This window comes from Ochotona curzoniae, unplaced genomic scaffold (genome assembly GCF_017591425.1).
Source record: "Ochotona curzoniae isolate NIBS_2020 unplaced genomic scaffold, NIBS_Ocur_1.0 contig_43, whole genome shotgun sequence".
Taxonomy (NCBI): Eukaryota; Metazoa; Chordata; class Mammalia; order Lagomorpha; family Ochotonidae; genus Ochotona; species Ochotona curzoniae.
The window spans coordinates 17,588,262-17,606,429 of NW_024466218.1; the positions used below are offsets into that span (position 1 = coordinate 17,588,262).

Sequence of the window (18,168 nt, forward strand, 5' to 3'; positions counted from 1 at the left end):
CAAGACTAAGTAAATCAAGACAGATTTGAAGCATAAGTCATTCCCTTAGGCAACTTGCATATATAACAACTGCTGAGAAACACCACATTAGATAATACTACATTGCCTTCCAAAAAGGTGAGAATCAATACTGCTGATGAACTCCTGAAAGGGAGGTAAATGTCTTGAAACATTTGATTGTAGTGCATGATCTCAACTTGTCACAGAAGTGGAAAGACAGTTGTACCTCATTTCCCTCTAGCTTTAGCTTCAGAGATCTCAAAATGCCATGGTCTCCTCTCATACTTTGAACTGCGCACTGCATGTGTGTCGGGGTCCCTTGGCCAGCAAGTCAAACCCAGACACTCGTTGTCTTTGTGGAACCTTTATTGTAGAGATGACACAGCAAAACCAGTGCGCAGCCGCCGCATGGCGAGGTGCGCAGCAGCTACAACATGGCGAGGTGTGCTCTCTCCCTCTCCCCCTCTCTCCCTCTCTCTGACTCCCTTATATTGGGTAACTCGGCCAATCAGCTTAAAGGTCATCTCTGCACGCAGCGGGCAGGCCAATCCTCACACAGATCACGCGCTGTCCACGTGCCATCCACGCACCCCTGGGCCAATCACAGCAGACTTCCTGAGATTTGTTTTTTTTTTACCACAGCAGGAAGCAGCAGTTCGGCGCCTGTCAGTCTAGGGGGTGGGCTGCAGGCTCCCTACAGCTCCCCACACATGTGTATATGTGGGTTGTCTCTCACAACACAGAGCATGCTCCCAAAGGGCAGCCCCTTACAGTAACCCTGGCACAGGGTCTGTGGTAAGAAACTGGCAAGCATGATGATAGATTAGGCACGTGGATGTCCAGAACATAGAGCAATCATTCATTTGGAAGCAAGTCATGTATTTAGTGATATCAAAATGAACATTTATTATCAGTTACATTTATTGACATTGTCCACACAAATCAGTTCGTTCATAAATAAGTGCATCCTTGATGAACCAGGTTATATGAAAAACACAGATATGCAGAGGCTAAAGAAATGTTGTATAAGCTAAATTTGCAGTTAAAAACAGCTTAGTAGTGCTGACGGACATGATTTCTGACTTCCCTCCTCTAATAGATTCTGCTTCTGAGTTCCACACACTTGGTTAGCATCTCTTTTCTGATGCTCCTATACTAGCTGCAGCTAAAAGCTTGCACAGCAACCCTCCCACCAAGTCATGAATCCTTCCCACCAAGTCATGAATCCTTCCCACCAAGTCATGAATCCTGTGTCTTAACCACGCTCTTCTCCACAGTTGCTACCATGGTACCTGGCACATCATCCATGCCTCTTAACCATTAAGGGATTGTATAATCCTGACACTACAGAATGTATGGGGCTAAGAGATCTATGCTGTGCATTTTCCAAACGGATGCTCAGATTGGCTTTCTGGTTGCTAATGGTTCTAGTACCTCAGAAATTGGTACCTGAATAGTGATTCTTTTCAGAAAAATTTCTTTGTTAGCTATATTCACTTTCTATGTTTCAGGTTCTGATTTTCAATCAAAAAATGATCTAGGGCCCGGCATGGCAGCCTTGTGGCTAGAGTCCTTGCCTTACTTGCATTGGGATCCAATAGGGGTGCCAGTTCTAATCCCAGTGGCCCTGCTTCACATTCAGCTCCCTTTGTGGCCTGGGAAAGCAGTGGAGGACAGTCCGATGCCTTGGGACCCTGCACCCACATAGGAGACCTGGAAGCCCCTGGCTCCAGGAGCTTCGGATTGGCTCAGTTCCAGCCATTGCGTCCACTTGGGGAGTGAATTAGTGAAGATGGATCTTTCTTTCTCTCTCTCTCCTCCTCTCTGTATATCTGACTTTTCAATAAATATATATATTTTTAAATTATCTAGTAGGAAATAATGTATAAGAATTTCTTTGGTACTTGGCCAGAATTTAAATACAGGTCTAATATATCAACAGACATGTAGTTTAGGGATGGAGCTTTTTTGGGGGGAGAGGGCAATCCTATTTAAACCTGCATTTATGAGTTACATATATAAATACGCACAGTGTTATGTTTACATATATGATACTTTTAAACAAGAGAACTCTTCCTTGCTGTCCTCATTGAAATATGAGCTACACATAATAATCATTCAGGCATAAGTATGACAAATTCATGGCTTTCCCTTAATCTAGTGATTCAGGGAACTTTGAAATCCTTTGTTTCCCATCTTTAAGATGATGGGATTTAACTTGGTACTTTAGGGTGAAATTGACTGCACTGTGGTGCAACAGACAGATCATCCATAGAGTGTAGTCACTTTCACATACAGTATGCACTTCCCCGAACTTCTCTCCAAAGAAACACAACGCTGGAAAGATATTCCTGTAAACATGGCTACATTTTAAAAGGGGAAAGACTTGGGCAACAAACTTCAGTTGTGTTTCACTTGACGCCAGCCAACCCTTCCAATTTCTGGGACTCGCTTTCTCCTCTGTACTCCGTAGTCTTCTGCAGGCTTTGGTATGGGAGAGCGGCAATCCCCAACAAACCGGCAGACTAGCAAAAGTCAGCCAACTGTACAATTCTTTTCGATATTGCATTTTTTGTCTCCATCTCTCTGCATCTCTTTCTCTCTCATCAGCTCTTGTGTCCTGTTTGTTTTTTTTTTTAATTAAGCATTTTTTTTTCATTAATAGGAACGCACCAACATAAAGTTTAAGGGAACACGTTTTGAAACCTTGTGTCAATGGAGATCCTGCAATGACCAGTAAGGATGGAAAAGTTTGCGATCAATCAAAATATTCTAACAGAGGCAGGGAGTAAACTCTGGCTAGATGGAGTCAACTAGCAGTTTCATATCAATTGCTACCCAGCAGTGTGGACCAGCGTGTGTACACGTGTGCGGGAGGGTGGGGCGGCTTGCGTGGGGTGTCCAAGCACTTCTCCTTTGCTCCACTTCACCACAGCATTCCTATGAAAAGAGACAAGAAGTTGCCCTACAGAACCCAACCCTTCAGCCAAGCCCAGGAGGCAGTGACCGCTGTATTGGGGGGAGGGGGCATGCACCCCCTACTCACGTCCTAATGGTTTCTTAGTTGCTTGCTGACTCTCACGGAGAGGGCATGGTCAAGTTTCCCCTCTACCCGGAGGTCTGGAAGCAGAACCCTTGATGAACCCTCCTGAGCCTTGCCCTCTGCTGATATTGTCCTCACGAATCTCCTTGCCGCCTCTAACCCGAAAAGTACCCCTTTCGCACCTGCTAGGCATTGCCAGTACTACCACATTCTGTCAACCCCGCAGACACCCCCGTTGTCCATCTCCACCACCCGGGCATCAGTGCCCTTCCCCACGAGCGTCCAACTCTCGTGGACAACGAGAAAAAAAAAGCCACGAGAACCCGAAAGGCCCACAAGCAGCTCAATCAAATCAATCGAGATAAAATAAATAAATAAATAAAATGACCGCCGGAAAGGAAATGCAGTTACCAGCTTAAACAAGAAAGAACCCACGCTGCACCTAGCATGCAGAGCCTACGGGCGCGCGGTTCCCCCGACACTGCCCTGTTGTGTCAGACAGTGGCAGTGTTGAGCCCGGGAGTCCGCGCCCAGCCCGCCCGCGCTCCCCGCGGCCGCTCAGTCTACGCGGCTGACTCTGACGCGTAGGAGCCGCTGGGCCGCGAGGGCGCTGGGCTGCGCTAGGGGCGTGGGGGCGGCGAGGGGTCCCCGATCGGCCACCACCAACTGTTTTCCTCCTTCCCCACCACCCCGGGCTCCAGCCCCGCTCCCTCCAATGGGCCGAGACTCCCCGGGGGTGGGGAGGTGAAGGGAGAGGTCACAGGTCCGCTCGCCACCCGCTGTGCCACCCCCTCCGGGCTCCGGCCCGAGCAAAACGACCCCGGACCCGCGGGGGGCGAGCCGAGCGCGCGTGGGCACCGGCGCCCCCTCCGAGGCAGCTCTCCGAGTGGCGGTCCCCCCGCTCTGCTCGGCCGCGCGGTCGCTCCGATCCTCCCCCCCTTCCCCGCCCGCGCCCTCCCCCTTCCTTTCACCAGGACTCCGGGACTCGGGAGAGGGCGCGGGAGGCAGGCACACGGGCCCGACCCCACTCCAGCGCTCGCCGGGGACGCGGGCGGGCGGGCGGCGAGGGGACGCGGCGGGGGCGCGGGGCGGGCGCGGCCATGGAGCGGTGGCGGCGGTGGTGGCAGCGGCTGCACTAGGGAACGCGGGGCGGACGGGCGCGGAGAGAGCGGGCAGGGCCGCCCCGGCGCCGCCGATCGAACTGCACAGCTCAGCAAAAGCGCCCTCGCCCTCCGCGCGCCGCCTCCTGCGAGCCCCAACCCGGCAACATTTTTAAAGCTCCAACCAACCCATCCTTTGAAGACAGGAGGGTGTGTGTGTGTGTGTGTGTGTGTGTGTGTGTGGAAAAATAGCGTTGATCGGAGAGACGGGGATATATTTATATATTTATATATATACAATTTTTTTGGCTCCTGCTAAAATTAGCCGGGCCCGCCGCGCGCCCGTGTGCGAGTGTGTGCGTGCGGCCGTGTGTGTGTGTGTGTGTGTGTGTGTGAATGTGATTACTCCAGGACTCCTCGGGCTCCGGAGACGCCATTTTCCCCCTTGATATCTCTCTCCATAAATCGGTGGCGCGGCGGAGGCGGCCGCGCCGGGCGGGAAGCGCGGGGCTGGCCGGGGCGCCCGCTGCTCGCCGCCGCCTCCGCGCGCCCGGGGGCCCCGGCGCCCCCCGAGCGAGGGCGGCCCGCCCCGCGCCTCGCCGTTTGACAGATGCTCATCGCCATGGAGTTGCCGCAGCAGCACCTTTGGGGGCTTGGGCGAGCGACCGGAGCCGGGATCTGAGCGAGCGCCAGGGCCAGCGGAGCCGGAGCCGCCGGGACATGGGTGAGCACGCGCGGCGACCTTGCCCCGGGAGTCCCCCGGTGCGCAGCCTCCCGCCGCGCCTCGGGCCCCCGCACGCCCGGGCCTGGGATGGTGTGTGCGTGTGTGTGTGTGTGTGTGTGTGTGTCTGTGTGAGTGTGCGTGTGTGTGCGCGCGCCCTGCATGCAAAAGTTCACGTCTCTTCTCCTCGCCGGGGCTTTGACTTTGCACCGGGCAGGAAGGGGGAGCCGGGGCAGAGGGGGCGGGATGCCGGTCCCGGTGAGGCTGCCGGGGAGGGGCGCGACGCCGGCCGGCCCGCGCGGGTGGGCAGCGATGCTGGCTCCATCCGAGTGGCCCGTTGGTGGCGGCGGCGGCGATGGTGGAAGCGTCGGGCTGGAGGGCTGGGAGCTTATTGAGTTTCGCCCAATCTGATCCCCCACCCCCACCCCGCCTCTGCACCCTCCCTCGGTCCTGCCGCCTGCTGTTGGGGCTGGCGTCGGTTGAGCGGACCCAGGAGGGGGAGGGGGTGTAGGAAAATAGGAAAAGGGGGTGAGAAGGCAGGAGGATGTTTTTTTCCTTCTTTCTTTCTTTTTAATTTCTCCCTCTCTTTGTAACTGGCAGGTTAAGTGGAGCTAGAGAGCTACATTGTAGCCTAGTTGGATTTGGTGGGGGGGCGGGAGGGATGTATCAGAATCTAATGTGTCGGTAATAGAAAGAAGATCAGGCGAGAAGTGGTCCAGCCGGCGAAGGTTGGTGTGTGCTTGTGTCGTGGTTGTCTGTTAGTGTTTCTCTCGGAAACCTTAATCAATGGATTTGAGTCTCTTTCTTGTGCCTCTCTGGTTTGGGGACTCTGAAAAGACAGGAATTCCCTTAAAAGCCGACGAATGCCCTTTTGAAAGCACGCATTGTGTGCCATGGGCTTGGGAATTAAAGGGCAGGCTTCCCCGTTCGGTGGTTTCCAGGGGGAAATCACTCCGGCAAGGGAGCCCTTCAGTATCGATTTATTGTTTTTGTCTTTTCAAACCATTATCTCTTTGACCAAGATACTGTCTGAGAAGTTCCACCGAGACGAAGTCAGGGAAACTGGAGCGAGCAGATCTTTAACAAGATGGTGATAACGGTGATGCTGCTTTGGGTGTCTGTTTGTGATGGAAGCATTGTTGGGTAATTGCAAATTCTGATCGGTAGAGCATGCTGCTTCTAAAAAAATAAGTTAGTGCCGAAATGCTGTCTGCCAGCCCCCTCCCCTGCTCACTACCCGCTCCCCTCCTCCCCCGCCCACACCGCTTACTACAATTCTGAAATCGGATCCAACTGGAAATATTTTCATTGGAGATCGGAAAGTTGTGCCATTGGAAGTGGGAGATGAAGCTGGAGGAGCCCCTCCTGCCTCTCCGGGCTACATTTTGTTCTTTCAGTGTGTGTATGTGCGATTCTCCGAGTGTGTATCAGTTTGAAAGGACTATTGAGGGAAGGATTTCCGATTCGTTTCCGTTTCAAATAAACTGTCCTGATAATCTCACGGTTGAGGTCTAACGCTAACAGGGAGATTTGTGTGTCTCTTTATGCCTGCACAAACTCTCTGCCACCAGGAGCTGTGCCTCCTGGGATCCTACAAGCAGCTACTTTGGCTTCCTGGCTGCGCCCCAGGCTCCCTGCAACTTGCCACACCTTCTCCCCCATCCCCAAAGTTCGGCTGCAGCGGGGGTCTCTAAGGAAATGCAAATATTCCTTGTTTTACATTCTTTCTCCTTTTTCATCCCTTTGCCCCCTTTCTGGTTTGTGTTCCTTTCCTGTAGGTTTGTCCTGAAAGCTGATTTCATGGAGTAGCTATCAACAAAATCCCCTGAGAGTCTGGGCCCGTGGCTCAGCCCCCTATGGTTCAGACCCAGACTCATCCTCATTAGCAAGAGGGGTTTGTGTGTGATGGGGCAGGGAACAGAGATGAGGGGCTTGGAGAGGAAGGGGGGGGTCTGTAGCAGTCATATCTGCAACTTGGAGCATACCTGGGTGCCCAAGAGTGCTTCCCAGGCACACCCCTGTTGGATAGTTTTGGGGTATACTGGGATGAGAAGGTGGAGCCAGCTGGCCCCAGGCTTGGGGAGGAGAAAGTTTGTAGCACTTGAGAATGTAGCCAGTTTAGGATCCCAGTCATTGCCACTTCTTTCTCCCAATGTCTGGGACTCACATCCCCCTGAATGGCCCAGAGCTGGGTTGGAAGGGATGATTTTTTTTTTTTTTTTTTTGCTCTGGGCTGGGATTCCCAGGTTTTGGAGCAAAGTTGAAGGTGCTGTGCTTAAGTGTATTGCCAGTCACCAGAAAAGGGTGAGAGGAGAGCTGGGGCAGGGCAGAGAGGAAGATAGCAAGTACTGTTGAAGACAGAGTATTTGCAAACTATAGGGCATGTAGTGTCAGGGGATAGGGAAACTTGGTACTGCTGATCAGCACCTGACCCCCCCTTACCCACTAAGGCACAAAAAAGTTTTGGTTTTGGACATTTGAGTTGATGTTAGAGCTGGGCAGTGGGAGTTCCTCGCCACTGTAGCAGCCTGAGCGGAGCAGGAGAGGAGATGGTGAGCTAAGGCTATCTCCAGCCAGAGGACGGAAGCAGACTGGGCTGTCTGAGCTGAAGGTGTCCCTGGAATAAACAAACCGGAGGTGGGGGAAGGGAGGGCTAGTGGTCCACGTAAAAGGCAGCAATGTCGGTAGGCCAGGAAGGGGGCCACTTCTGGCTTGGGAGAAAATATCTACTGCCTTATATGTGCATGAATGGGCCAGGCAAGTGAAGGGTTGTAATCTGATCTTTTGTATGCTAGCATCAGAATGTTGCATTGGAAGACTGTGCCAGGAGGCTGGGTTGCAGGCTTCCCAGAGGGGAATCCTGGATGTGCCCTGCTAGAAGTGAACATCTCCTGGTGCTGCAAGGCTCCTGGTCATGTATTTGCTTTACTCAGGACATGGTACACTGCTCCGGGTCTTTGCACTTTAACTGAAATGGATCGGTGGGGTGGAATTGGCAGGAGGCAGGATCTGGCCGAAAAGGAAATGCAGAGATGTGGAGGTGCTTGCCTCTGATGCCTTGTTCTGTTTCTGCAGTTATCTCCACACTGAATTCCATTAAGGGCATGTTCGAGACTTCCCTAGCACAAAACACACCAATAAGAAAAGGGAGTCCTCACAATGTGGTCATTATTTTTAGTTGTTATTCAGTCTCTGCTCTGATACTTCCATATAATATGCAAAAGAACGGAGAAAAAAAACCCAGCCAGCTTGGTGGGACATCCTTTCTGGGTTCCTGGAGACACTGAAACTTGGCTGGGCCTTGGTTCCCAGAATGCCAACTTTTCCCTCGGAGACTTGAAGTTTTAATTGAAACCAGAAAGCTATTGAAGGCAGACACAGCCAATGAAATCCTGTTTTCCCTGATGCACGGGAATTATATATATAAGATATATATATATATAACTTATTTATTTTGCTTGTTTATTTTTTGCTGATGGCTTTCAAGTTGTTTCACTTTGGTTCCTGCCAGAATGGGATACATGACTACCAGCACATTCACATTAATCAGACTTGCCAAGCATTAGAACAGTGGTGGTGTTTCAGAGTTTGTCTAGGAGAGTTTATGTAGGGGAGAGTCTGGTCCAGGGGTGGAGGTCAGAGGATGAGAGGGCAGCTTCTGTTCCTGAAGATTAGGCAGCTCTGGGTTCAAGGCAACAATCCTCTTGGAGTTCCTGCCGCCCATCATTTTGCCTGGTCTCTAGAGTCCTGTGTAGAAGAGACTCAAACAGTCTGTTGCTGCCCTATGGCATATTCTGAAATGTGGTGAGTCTCACCATTTTTTTCCCTGCTAGGATTGAGTCAGCAGTGCTGTCATCATCCACACTAGCATCAGGTTGGGCTGCTTTCACAGCTGTTTCTAAAGGCAACCTTGATGTTTCACAAGCTGTTTGTGTGAGGTTACAGACACCTGGGTAGCCGAGCAGTTAGTTGATAACTGCAGAAAAGTAAACGCCAATATGCCTGCAGTGTGGACTTCATGGATGCAAAGGATGATGCAACCCTTCATTTTTGCTTGGCTCTGAATGTCCCTTTCGATGTGGCATTCTACCTGATGTTGATACTCCCCTGACAGACTTTGAGGGCCATGACCTTAGATGACTGACTCTAACTTAACCATCCTTAGAGCACTCACCTGGAAATTCTGTGGCTCTGAGCAGCTTTGCTTTCATACTCTAAGGCTGAGATTTGCTAATACACTTTCCCTTAGGAACCAGCAGTTGACTTCTCATCCTGTTCAGGGGAAATGATACCAAGGTCAAACAAAAATGGAGGTAGCATTGAAGTGCACAAGCTCCCTTGGTAAGGAGGCTGGCTTTCCCTGTCTAGGAGCTGCTGCTGGGTTATGATTAGCAGATTCATGTGAGAAAAATGAAGGGCAAAGTCAGCTGACCTGGTCCTTGGGCAGCAGGGTCTTGCCTTGCCTTGTGCTGAAAAGGGATAGGAGCTGAATGGTGAGCATATAAGAGTTAAACAACTCAGCTTGGAAAATCTTTCCCTTGTTCAATTTATCTTTTGCCACCTCAAATTGCTGCCTTTCATATATGAAGTATTTTTTTAAAAACATCTTTGCAGTATATCCACTCCCCCTGATTATCCTAAGGAAGAATCCCCGGTGAGCATCTCAGCCCCTTTCAGAAGATGAGACGGTGGGTACACGGAGTTGTTTGCAAGGACAGAGTTGCTAGATCAACGAGGGCCAGGCAGCTTCAGCAAAGTACGAAGCACACACATTTGAAATGACAAGGTCTGTCTTGGATATTTTCTTCACTCCTTCCCAAGTTAAATGACTCCAGTAAGTTATTCAGCCTTCCTGAACTTCAGCAGCCTCATCAGTAAGACAGGGGTAAGGGTGTTTACCCCGCCTGCTTCACAGGGGTTGGCGGAATGATAGGAGTATAGTCCGTTTCTGTGGGAAGAATCTCATTCTGCCTGTTGGAAACTAACATGCAGACTCTTGGAATGACCAGACAATACCTACAAGGACCGGTTTTTAGTTCAGTGATTCCACTGATATATACTTATTGCTATATTTGTGTTTATGGAATCATGTGCATGTTTACATTGTTGAATTATTTGGTGCATGTGTATCAGATTCAGGGTCTCTTGTGACACCTGGCTAGACTTGATGATGGACTGCTGTTTAGGAAGTGGTCTTCGAGTTAAAAGTTGGTAAAAGGAGCTGGCATTGTGGTACAGCAAGTTATATCGCCACTTGTCATGACAATGTTCCGTGTTCGTGTGCCTGTGGTTCTAGTGCCAACTACTCTGCTTCTAATCCAGTTCCATGTTCTCGTGCCTGGGAAAGCAATGGAAGATGGCCGAAGTGTTTGAGCCTCTGCTACCAATATGGGCGACCTAGCTGGCACTCCTTACCCTTGGCTCTTGCCTGACCAAATTCCAGTTGTTAAGGGCATTTGGAGAGAGACATAGATGGAAAAAAACCTCTCAGTCTCTCCCTCTGTCACTCTGACTTTCAAATAAACAAATGCATCTTTTCTAGGACAGGTGGAAAAAAAAAACCAGAATTTGAGAGGAGAGGCGAAGGAGAGGGAACCACAGTGGTTCAACAATGACTTTCAGGGCAGAATTTTTAACCTCACTAAAGAAAAGGTAGTAAGGTTGCGTTTGTCCTAGCAAATCCAGCAACAACTTTGTAATAGGAGACTTCTTCTTCCCAGTCCTTTCACTTTCTGATTCTTCTCTGCTCCACTCGTATTTTTTTTTCCATGCTCTCTGGCTTTCACCCAGCCTAGCACCCTGCAGCAGGCCCCTTGCAGTGTTCTCAAGTGAACTCCATTTTATGTAACACCATGAGGCTCTGCCCTGGTCAGACTGGTTCCCTCGCTGACCCTGGACACTCTGTCACCTGCCCACCTCCACATCTTGGCTCTCTGTCACCTCCTGTTTGGAAAGTGCCCGGTCAGGCCCCTTTTAATCAGTACGTCTACCTCTTTGGCCAACTAATGCCACCCACTTCCTCCATGGGGACTTTCTAGTTCTTCCAAGACTTGCTGTCAGCTCCTCATCTCCAAGTTTCTGAGCTCTTCTGGCCTTGAGAAGGGGTATGGCTAGCAGATCATGCTACTCAGCTGTTTATTTCATCTACCTCCCCAAGGCTGGAGTCTGCAGAAAAAAGGAGTCAGGTTTGCCCTATAAAGTTTCGTGCATGTATACGAACCTTTTTTCCTGCTGTGTGAATGGATCACAAATTTGTATATATAGAGAAAGAATATTGAAAGTGAATGTTGTTTACTCTGTGCTATGTGAAGCCACACAGAAATCCTGCTAGAATAAGTAATAGCTACTTACACAAAAGACATTACTACATCTTTGGCTGTTTTGGGGCAATTGTGCAGTCTGTTTTTGCCTCAAAACTGAACAGTTCAGGAAGTTTTGCCACATGTGCATCCCTCTAGTCACTGATTCACTGATTCGATCACTTAATCTTAAGTGCCTACTAGATCCTCATGAGCACTAGCACATGCAGCTCTTGACTTTCTCTGAACATTCCAATTGCATTTGTTGTCTACCACACTCACTTTGGCACTCGAACATACAATCTTCTTTGTTGCTGAAGTCCAAGTACCTCTCTGCTCCTTGGAGACTGAGTATGCTTGCCCACAATGCAAGAGAGAGAGAGTAGGTTGAGCAAAGATTGGAAAATTCCCATTGCCTGAGAATGCTTAGGGACCTGCTGCAGGCAGGGCTGGCCACCTGTTGGCGTAAAACATGGGACAAGTGGTGTTGACTTTCTTCTCATAAGCCATTAAGGAGGAGAAATAAAATAAGACTAGATGTATAAGGAGTGTCCCTTCTGAAATCCTGTGTTCCCAGGAATTTTATAAAACCCATTCCTCCTGAAATCCATTCAGAGACATCTCCAACAATGTCCCAAGAAATCCCTTTGAGGATGAAAGTCCGTTGCTCAGTGTTTGATGTGATTGAAAGAGGGAGGGGAAGGGGAGCTCCTGAATTAGGGCAGGAGAGTCACAGGTGGAGAACAAGGATGGAGAGAAAGGATGAGACGATAAGCTAAGTAGGGAGAAATGCCACAAAGAATCATGTGAAGGAAAGACAAGATTGAAGTACCCCAATCGTTTCTGAAGCCTGGCCATCTTTGGGGAAATGACTGAGTTAATACAATTCAGTCTGGGCATTGCTCCTGCTTTCTGTGTTCAATACATACAGAAGTCTTGAGGAGCTACACACCATTGTCATATATATATATATATATGACTATGTTATATATATATGTCATATATATGTGTATATATATATATATCTTATTTGAAAGAGTTACAGATCGAGTGAATTAGAATTAGAGAGAGAGAGTTTGTGTTTGCTGTTTCTCTCCTCAAATGATTATAACAGCTGGAGCTGGACCAGGCTGAATCCAAGAGCCAGGAGCTTCCTTTAGATCTCCCACATGGGTGCTGACACCTAAAGATTTGGGCCATCTTATACAGCTTTCCTATGTGGCTTTGCAGCTCAGACTGGAACTGATGTTGTTTTGGGTGTTGGCCTGGTGGCAGGGTACAGCTTAACTAGTTAGACACAAAGACCACCATGCTATCCAAAGTGCCTTCAAAATTGGGCTTGTTGCTGTGCTTCAGGTGTGATGGTCTGTTGCGTCCTCATAGCACCTGGTCTGTCCTGCCACATGGGGACCTGTGCTCAGTAATGGCTGGGAGCAGGGGCATTGTTTTGTGTGCATTTGTTGATCAGAAGGACTGGCTCACAGTTTGTTCAGAATCAGAGCTCTTTGTGACTTCGGTTGGGCAGGATCACGAAACTTGAGCTTTGACTAGGGCATTGGAGTGCCCCATTAGACTTCTGACCCCCTTCAGAGCTGCCCAGGTCCTCTTGGAAGAGAATGCCTTTCCAAGACGCTGGGGTGTGGCATCTTATCCTGGCATCTTGTGAAGGATTTGGGATTCAAAGTAACAAAAAGTAGAAACAAGCCAAAATGTTAGCCTTAAAGTGAGGGGGAAAAAAGTTTGTTATTCTGTTTGTCAGTGATTCACAGTTCCTGTGGTGGAAAGGAACTACCTGGTGTTTGAACTTGGGGCCTGGAAAGGTGAGGGAACTGGAGAAGTAGAATCTGATGCCCATGGTGTAATTGTCAGAGAATCCTCCTTGGAAACAGTGGCAGCTTCAATGTTCTTGCAGTAGAGTAATGGAATCTGGGTGGCAAGTTGTGTCTAGTTGTTGTGTCTGTATCTGTGACCTATTGTTATTTGACCAATGAGATCTTTGCCTCCTCCCTCCCCCCGCCAAGTATTGATTAATGGCTGTGGCTAAAAAGGGTGATTTGAAGTGAAAGCTCCGTGGGCTCTTTCCACTCACCATTTTGTAGTATAGAGCTCCATTACAATAGGGTTTTTGATCCACAAATATTTGTTCAAGTCTCAGCAATGCAGTTTGTGTGAGCCATTATACCTGGTATTCTTGGGCCAGACAGATATGCTATGAAAATGGTTTTTGCTCTTGAACCTTTTGAGAGACCTGAAAAGCTTCAGTCTGAAGCTTCCGTAGGAAGATGATCCTAAGTGGAATTTGGCTGTTAGGATCAGAGCTAGGATTTTTTGTCATGGAAAGCTTCAATGGGTATATCTTTGGGATTTTATGGAGCAAGTGAAATGAGGGGCAGTCTTGGTGGGCAGCACAGGTGAATGAAGTAAAAGTATGAATTTGAAACTTCCCTAGGGAGTGAGTATTAATCACAAACTTGTGCTGGATTCATCAGGGAAGCATAGTGATGAGGTTAAAAGCTCAGACGGCTGATGTTGAGAGGCAGGCCACCCTTGGCTAGTACCTCGCTGCTGAGGGATGCGTTGTTCTCAAGGGAAGGACAAAGCCCAAGGCCTTGTGACTTAAACTCAATCCATCTGTTCAGAATCTTAATTCAGATCCATCAGCTTATTAACTGTTACATTCAACAATATCGGTTTGTTCTTGATGGGTATTCTGGGAACCCAAAAAGACAAATTCTGGTTGGAAGAAAATATGAAAACTCATAAGAACCACAGAAGAAGCAGTGCAGGGTAGTCATTTGGACCAGGGGCCAACATTTCTAGGCAGATCAGACACTTTAAGGAGTTGTTGGGACCTGAGATGAAGTTTGAATAGTGAAATTGTCTTAGGGAAGAACAGTGCAGCTGGGAAGAGCTGTCACTTGGAAGTGAAGGTAGCAGATGGGAATCAATTCAATGTGGGGTTGTGTGGGGGTATCCAGCAGCAGGACAGAAGTGAAAATCGGTTCAAGAACCAGCCCAAAAAGCTCTGTCTCTTGTGAGCTGATATGGGAAGCCATGCCTGCAGTACTTTCAAGTATAGGGAAGGCAGGCCTGAGGATCCAGAGGCTGTGCCACTCTGAGACTTCCAAGCAAACCACACAGGAAAGCAACTGGGCATCTGACTGTGCCACCTGCTTCTCTACCACTGTCTCCTTAGTCTGAAGTTCAAAAGATGCATTACTAAGTCAAAGAATAAAACTATCCACAATATATTTCAAGAAATTCATAGAAACACAAAGAACTTCATTTTAACACATGTGTAATTTTTTTCATAATGCACATTTTTAATCACTTTGCAAAGACTCCCAAGATACTTAGATTTCAGTTTTATTGCATCAAAATAAGCTTATCTTCTAATTCAGTTTTCCATGATTTTTAAAAATGACGTTTTAGTGGAAATTTCCCTGGGACTTTGCCACTCTGGGCTACATAAGAGCTTTGTAATACTGGCATTCATCTTCAGGAATTTCATGTAAAATTGAAGAAAGACATGTAGAGGTTTCAGTAACAATGCAATGTTTAAATGCCAGTTTAGGACAGTTAGAGAAGAGACATCACTAAGGAGGGGATATGCAGCTAAGCTCTCTGAAATGCCTCACTTCTTCTTTGAGGAAGGCACACAAAACGTTCAAGTGTTGAATTACACTTCATGTTCAATTGACAGTAAACAAAGCCATTGCTGAATCAGATGATTGAGGAGTGGAGGAATTGGAATTAAATCTGAATAACTAGTGTGAACAAAATGAGAGGTCCTTGTGGAGTTTATTATCTGTTCCATCATTTGGTTGGTCTTCATTGTTTTCTAAATACTCTATTTTGCTGTCCAACTTATACATGGTGCAGTGGAGGACCAACATTTATGTGGTCACAAATGCTGGGTAGAGAGAGATTGACACAGTGACTCAAATGACATTTAGAGTCAGACAGGACTATGTGTATGATTTCAATGGTGTCCTCAACTTTTGTTCTCTTATCTATAAGATTTGGATATCTCTGGACAAAATCGGGCAATACAATTAAATCAGATAATAAGTTTAAATAAACTGAAATTATATTAGGTAAAAAAAAAGTTAGGATCTGAGATGCAGGTAAAAATCTAGGGTCATTTTCTTTATCAACTGTTTCTATCTGTCCTGCTTCAATAGGTAATACTATGATTACTAAAACTTCTTACAAGTTAACTGGGTTTAATCTCTTTGGCATTGTTCTTATGCATCATCTGCTGTTTTCTTTGCAAAATTTTGTGTGAAGAGTAGAACAGGCATGTGAGAAAACAAATTCAAAGTTTAAGTGATATCCAGGTCAGACAGAACCCCTGTATGAATAAGCAAGCATGAGGCTTTGGTAAAAGGCTGGTATCATAATGTGAGAAGAATAGGCAGTGAAGTCATAGATTCCAAGATCTGACTGTGGATCTGGCACAGGTGGGGTGTGTCCTAGAGCAAGTTGTTCACATTACTGAGCCTTCATTCTACATCTGGAAGATGAGGACAGGATATTCTGCACCGTGGGGTTATTGAATGGATTAAATGATAATGACTGTAAAGGCCTCCACACAGGACATTGGTAGCATTTACCTCCTGTTACGCTACAGGAGTGTACTTTCCAGATGGTGCCAAGGAACACGGAAATGAGTATAGCAAAGCCAGAGCCAGCCTGCAGCCTTGAGGATTGGCATAGCCAGTATCGTAGAAAGATTTCCCCGGGAGACGAGACCAAGGCTCATGTTGTCAAGCTGTGTTGTTGGCTCCCAGAGGAGGCATTATTTTTGCAGCCAAAACTGGAGCAGTTGATTAAGAGCGTGCCCAACCTCAAGTCCCAGCAGTTTGATTGTTTGTGCTTTTCTTTCTGTCATGGAGATTCCCAAGCATGGGGACTGATGCCCTGTATGTAGTTTAGTGTTCAGTTCAGCCAACTGAATTGGGCAAAGCTGCAGAGCCAATTGAATCTCTTAAAGTGGTGACAGATACCAGTCTTGCTTATGAAAGTCTGCTGGTTGTCAAATTGAGGAGGCAAGAGTCAGTGCCTGGGAATGTGGAGACTGGAAAAGAACACAGATCTCACCTCATACGAGCTCCTTATTGCTCAAATGAAGACAGAGAGACTCAGGTGGGAAGGGAGCTTGTCCAAAGCCACCCAAATGCAAACTGCAAAGAATTCAACCTGGTGTTCCTGATTGAGCCAGTGTTATTTTCTTTTTAAGATAAACTGGAAATAGGAAGCCAGAAGTTCTCAATTGAGTGCAAAATGCTCAAGTTATCAGATAGACATTAAACTGGTTCTGTTCTTACCAATGTGTGGAGAGATTTGGGAAGCTGGTCTCCAGTCCCTTCTCAGAGGTGTACCTGTGATCTGCGAGGACAAGGAAGTATGTGCACAGATGATGACTTGGGTGACACAGGCCATGGGATCAGAGCAAATTCAACAAGAGTAAAAAAAAAAAAGTGACTACTTACTGAGATGATTTCAGTGTGTTCTTTCATAATTATTATCTCATTTAATCTTCAATTACTCCTCAAAATAACCCTTAAGGTAGGATTATTACTCAATTTCCAAATGAGACTTGAAAAGATTAAAAACGTTTCCCAAGAGTGCAATTATTGAATGGGAAAGAGGTTAAGTAACCTAAGCCTGTGACATAAAATCTATGCTACTTTCATTTTTCTTTTCATGGAAAGACAGTTCTGTTGGTCAGTTATCCTATGTGTTCTTGATGCCCTAAACTATTTAGAGATCCATTGAATACACAGCCATTTCCCTCTTTCTGCTCCTGCTTTTGGTGGAAGAAGTAGACAAGCATATGAGCTATTGAAATACACTTTGCTAAATATGTATATAGCAGAACGCCCAGGGAAGTAAGAGCAAGACTGTTTGTGTATATATATGTGTTTGATGTGTGGAGGGAAAGTGGCAAAAAGAATGTTCAGCCAATCAACATAAAGTAGGTAAAATACGGCTCGGTTCTTGAAAGGGACCCTAAATTCAACCAAGTGGAGGAAGGAGAAGCGGCAAGCCAGCCAGAGGAATAGCAGGGAAGCACACACAGTTGTACATATCGGTGGGCTTGGATCATCTGCCGCCCATGAGGTGCTGCTGGCAATGTGTCTGATAAAGGACTCGGAGATATCTTTATGGAATAGGTGAATGTGGAATAGGCAAAGAGTCATGTAATTGTTTAATTGTTCAAAAAAGCCACCCAGTAGGAGCTTTGTCCTTTTCTGTGGGCCACTGGTGTGACAGAACTGTGGTGTAGGGCTGCCTTTGCCATGGTTGATGGAAAACTTAGTAGGTGTTGGGTCACTTGATCAATGTGCCAGTGTTTATGAAGCATTTACTCCGGGTGTTTCTGCTAAGGGAAAATTTTTTAAGAAATATTGCTCAGACTCATAGGCACCTGAGTAAAATGGTGTCTGGCTGGCCTTTGACCTAGCCTGTTATTCACCATTGATTGTGTGGACTATTTGTAGTGTCTCTCCATGTGTCAGAAAATGAACCAGACTCCAGGGATGCCATGGTGGGTCCAACAGACACAGGGCCTTTGGAGGGCTTATTCTCTAGTGAATGACGTAGAAACTGCAAGTGGCACAAGTGTTTATCATAAGTTAAGTGCTAGAAAAGGCAAGTTCAAGGCTGCAGAAGTACAACACGGGAAATTTTGTTATGGTTAATGAAACTAGAGAATTATTTGGCCTCATCCTATATAATGAAGAGGCATTAATTAAAGCAGGCATGGTTGTGATTCCAGGTACATTCAAAGTTGCATTCAAAAACCACTATGACTCCCTCCCCCCCCCCCCAAATATTGTGGAAGTCACAAAGACTTAAAGAGAGGTGGGGGGGAGAGACAGAAACATCTTCCATCCACTAATTCACTCCCCAAGTGGTCTCAGCAGCCAAGCTGCACTGATCTGAAGCCAGGAGCTTTGTACAGGTCTCCCATGCAGGTGCAGGGTCTCAAGGCTTTGG

General features: G+C 47.4%; 1 protein-coding gene across 1 annotated transcript in view; it reads left to right on the forward strand.

Moving 5' to 3' along the window:
* The first annotated feature begins 4,317 nt into the window (after window positions 1-4,317).
* Window positions 4,318-18,168, forward strand: part of SETBP1 (SET binding protein 1) — a 338,546-nt gene continuing 324,695 nt past the window's right edge. The window contains exon 1 of the mRNA XM_040984958.1: window positions 4,318-4,867. The gene's annotated coding sequence lies outside the window, so the exon portion shown is untranslated. The remainder of the gene's footprint in view (window positions 4,868-18,168) is intronic.